Genomic DNA, 5,142 nt, shown 5'->3' with positions numbered 1-5,142 from the left:
AAAGAAAGATGAGAATGGGATGGGAAGGGGGGAGAGAGAGAACGGAAGTAAAATAGATAACTAGGCAAACAATCAAGGCAGCCGCCCTCCAGGTAGGAGGGTTAATGTGCCGTCACACTAGTGCACAAGAGTGTTCACTTACTACGCCCCACACTAGGTTGACCTATACTTGAACCTAAGCAAGTTGCCATGAAAAGATAACACTGGATTTTATTTGAAGCTGATTCATCATGTCAAACATGGTCCAAAGCCAGCTGCACAGAAACCCCAGAGTTTCCAACTCAGGAAGCAGAGGATATCCAAGAAAAGCCAACCCCGCTAAAGAGCAACTCACAATTTTTCTTTAACTTTGAGATGAAGCAGGAAAGACAAGCAAGATCCCCTGTGCTCTTGCGCTTGGTCCCAAGCAACACAGGGCGCCAGGGCCGCACCAGGGCATGTCTTCCCATAGTCCTCACTCATCCTCAGCTGGGCCAAGCACTGGAACAGCTTGCACAGGAAGCACATCCTGCCTGAGTGGAGCGAGGTGCAGCAGTGTGTCACACCAATGCTCTTTTTATTTGTGGTAGGTCGTAGGGCTTGAACTCTGAGCCTGGGCACTGTCCCTCAGCTCTTCAGCTCAAGGCTAGCTCTCTACCACTTGAGCCACAGCGCCACTTCTGGTTTTCTGGTGGTTTATTGGAGATAAGAGTCTCATGGGCCGGGCACCAGTGGCTCACACCTGTAATCATAGCTACTAAGGAGGCTTAGTTCTCAGGTTCACAGTTCAAAGCCAGCCTGGGCAGGAAAGTCCATGAAACTCTTATCTCCAATAAACTAGAAAACCGGAAGTGGTGCTGTGGCTCAAGTGGTAGAGCTCTCGCCTTGAGCTAAAGAGCTCAGGGAGAGTGCCCAGGCCTAGAGTTCAAGCCTCATGACTGTCAAAAAAAAAAAAATTCTCACCGACTTTCCTGCCGGGGCTGGCTTTGAACCGAACCAGTGCTGTCTTTATTAGGCTGCAGCTCAAATGCCATCAGTGTGTTTTCAAGGATACAGGCTGCCCATGCCACCCCTTCCAGTACCGTGCATGCTTTCCTCTCTTGTCAAGAGCCTCACACCCTGAGTCACTCTAGTTGGAGGGGGCAGGAAGTGGGTGGCACTGCTAGAAGCAGCTAATGAGTCGTGAAGGAAGAATTCATGATAAACTCACCATCACCTCTAGCCCTCATGGTCCGGGTCATTTCTTGGATGCCATCATGTCTCATCTTGAAACTCTGCTTCAGCTTCCTCCCTCGCCTGGCCATATGCTGTGCTTTGCACAAGGCCCTTCTTAACTCTCAGCAGAAGTTTTCTCTGCTGATCAGATGCTATCCATTCTGAGTGTCTTGATTCACCACACTGGAACTCTAGTGGTTTGCTACTAGCCCTGGAATCTGAGTTGAAATTCATGGTTACAGCTTTGTTTTGCCTCTCCCCACTCCTGTAACTGACTACTTTTGCAAAGAAAATAACCAAAGTTCAGAATGAGGGCTGGCCTCTGTTTGGGCCAAGACAGCTCTAAGGTTTTAGTGCCAGTGTCTGTATCAGCCTCTTACCCACCCCCAATAAAACACCCTAGGTAGGAAGTAGAATTTTGCCAGAGTGTCAGATCTAAAAGGCCAAAACCGTAAGCTCAGCAATGAGAGACCTCAAAGATTCTGTCCCATTTAAATAGAATAAAGCCTACATGTCTGTCTTGTATCCATATCCTTTGGTGATTATGACACACATCAGCATTTAAATACCACTGAAGAAACAAACAACTCCAGAAAATGGACATATTTTTGTGCCAGTCCTGAGATAGGAACTCATGGTCTGGGCACTATCCCTGAGCTTTTGTGCTCAACATTAGCACTCTTACCATTTGAGTCACACCTCCACTTCTGGGTTTTTGGTGCTTAATTGGAGATAAGAGTCTCATGGACTTTCTTGCCCAGATAGGCTTTGAACTGTGATTCTCAGATCTCAGCCTCCTGAGTAGCTAGAATTACAGGCATGAGCCACTAGCACCTGGCGGAAACTGACACTTTGACATAGTAAAAAGCCCCTCTCACAAAGCGGGTTTAAGATCAGGGAGGTACGTGGAGACCAATAGAAAGTAGTGCCTTGGGGCCAGGCACCAGTGGCTTAAGCCTGTAATCCTAGCTCCTTGGGAGGCTAAGATTGGGAGGATTGAGGCTTGAGGCCAGCCTGGGTAGAAATGTTCCAAAATCCCTTTTCAAAGGAGAACTGAACCCAGTAGCCTGTTATCCGAGTGAAGGGGGAGGCCAAATAGAGGCAGTTCCCATCCATGTACTGTACTGGCAAGAAGAGAGACTTAGTTCAAAATTAACCAGCAGAAGGACTCAGTGGTAAGAGTGTCTGACTAGCAAATACAAGGCCCTGGGTTCAAGTACCAACACTGCCAAAAAAGTAAAGGTAAATAGTATCTTGGAGGACATGGAGGTGGAGTGTATGGAATGAGATTCAACTGTTCAAATGCAATTTTAATTTAAAAATGTATTAATGGGCTGGGAAGGTGGCTCAGTGGTAGAGCGCTTGCCTTGCATGCCTGAAGCCCTGGGTTCGATTCCTCAGCACCACATAAGCAAAAAGAAAAAAGCCAGAAGTGGTGCTGTGACTCAAGTGGTAGAGTGCTAGCCTTGAGCTGAAGAGCTGAGGGACAGCGCCCAGGCCCAGAGTTCAGGCCCCAAGACCAGACCCCCCCCAAAAAATGTATTAACAAAACAGGGACAGTATACAGCAGCAGCACCTGGTGGAGACATAATTATCTACCTTTCCTCTTGCTTTCTCTCTGCTCTTTTGACTTTTCCTAGCTGAAAGCTCTCAGGTCTCACTTCACTTTCTCATAAATCTGCATGCATGCACACGCACACAAGTGTGTACAAATGGATTTTAAATATGCAGCCATGGGTGTGCATACTTATTTTAGAATTGCCTTGTTCTTTTTCCTCTTTGTGTTTTAAACTTTTATAGATTAAAAGCTTTGTATCTCTGCCTACATTTACATCTGTTTTGGCTCTGAACACTTTGTCTGCCTAATCCTGCGGCAGTGATAATCCAGACCATACCTCTGCCTGCTGGACCACACCTCTGCCTTCTTACCTCCAGATGCAATTTTTCCTTTATTTAAACCTAAAGCTCATGTCATCGGTACCCTGAAAATGAACTGAAGCTTACTTCCTATAGCATAGTCATTGTTGAATGAAACCCTGTTCTTGCATTCAAGCAGGGGAAGGAGATTAACAAACTCCAACAGCTTGCCTTCATGCTATTAAGTGGCTTCCTGGTGGCGGCTATGTTGACACGACTCATTGGTGCCATCTCGTGTCAGAAGGATAAATCAGCTAGTTCTGCAGATGAAATTTAAGAACAGCCCCTCAGGATCTTCACCTCAAACCCCCTGCAGAGCCAACAATTACTTTCCTAGTTCACAGTTTGCCTTTTAATTTTTATGATAATTCATCTTTTTTACATTAATGAGATAAGATGAATATGCAATAACCAGACTTTTGGAATGCATGATGAGTTTTGATCAACAGAAAACAAATCCTGTCCAAGTAGGGCTCAAAACTGACACAACTCACGTCCTCGACCACTTCCAGCAGCAGAAGAGCCTGGAGAGCAAGACTTGCTGCGTTCCGACTGGGAGTAACTGCGCCGTGGCAGCTAGGAGCACTCAAGGGGTGGAAGCGCTTGTGGACAGCCATCAGATTATTCTAGTTTGGTGTCTGAGCCCTCTCGGCTGGCTTAGATCTTTGATTAGCTCAAGTTCCTTACTCTCAGTAAGGATGCAGGCTCACTGGCTTTACTAAGCTTTCAAGTTTACAGCTTCCCTCGTCTAAAGTCTCCTGGACAGAATGGAGCATCGGCTTATTAGATAGGGGAGTAGACCTGCCTGATCATCTGGCCCACGAGATTTGCATTCTTACTGAACTACTATTAATTAGTCTATAAAAACTTACACTAGGCCAGGAGCTAGCTACTCATGCGTGTCGTCTTGGCTATAAAGGAGGCTGAGATTTGAAGATCATGGATTGAAGCCTGCCTGGGCAGAAAAGTCCATGAGACTCTTACCTTCAACTAACCAGCAAAGAGGCAGAAGTGGAGATGAGGCTCAAGTGGTAGAGGGCGAGCCTTGGGTGAAAAAGCTAAGGTACAGTACCAAGTCCTCAGTTCAAGCCCCAGTATCAGAACACACACACACACACACATGCACACACACACACACACACACACACACACACACACACACATGCAGAGAGAGGGAGGGGGAGGGAGAGAAATAGAGAGGGGGGAGGGACGGAGAGTGCTTACTCTAAAATTCCAGGGACTTTCCAGCAGGATACACTTCCCAAAGGAAGCTCATATCTGGACACATCAGAATCATCCTCAAAGCTCAAAACATGTTGCCTGGAACCCATCGGGGCAGCAGCGACTCTCAACTCAGTGATTTGCCCCTTCCCTAGGAGGAGCCCTTTGACAATGACTTTTGGGTGGTAGAATGGGGAGGGTGCTACTGGCATCTAAGGCCATCTAGCGGCCAGGGTGTGAAGAACAGCATTCACAAAACCAGGAATCATCTGATCACATCAACAGTGCAAAGGCTAGGAAACCTGGTCCCAGCTTCAGTTCCCTGGGTGTGGGAGCTGCCTGGGTACTAGACTTGTCTAATCTCCAGCAGAGGGGCGGGGAGGGGGGTTGTAACAAGTTTCATCAAAGTTTGAGAACCACTGTTAGTGACCTGTTGCTAGAGAATATTCAAATCCATGTCTAAATTATTTTCCAATGGATGCTAGTGAGTTTTGAACTAAGAACAATTCTATGGTGGGTTGCTTTGGGAGCAGAGGTTGTTTGGGGGGAGGAGAGTTGCTGCTTTTGTGAGAAAGCCAAGGCTTCCCTGGGGTGCTAGAGTGGCAGCTCCAGCTCCACCGCACGCTTGGCTACTTATCTCACCTGGTAAGCTGGCCTCCCTTATATCTCCCTTGCCTGGCTCAGGAAGATCATTAACCACAGGCAAACAAAGGCATCCTGGGGAACAGGCACTCAGTTACACGTGGGATAAGCAGCAGCTGCTACTTTCTTCCTCCTCCTCTTCCTCCTCCTCCTTCTCCTCCCCCTCTC

Source organism: Dipodomys ordii, unplaced genomic scaffold (assembly GCF_000151885.1).
Source record: "Dipodomys ordii isolate 6190 unplaced genomic scaffold, Dord_2.0 Scaffold18, whole genome shotgun sequence".
Taxonomy (NCBI): domain Eukaryota; kingdom Metazoa; phylum Chordata; class Mammalia; order Rodentia; family Heteromyidae; genus Dipodomys; species Dipodomys ordii.
The sequence above is the reverse complement of the archived record's forward strand: the minus strand, read 5'-3'. Positions refer to the sequence as shown.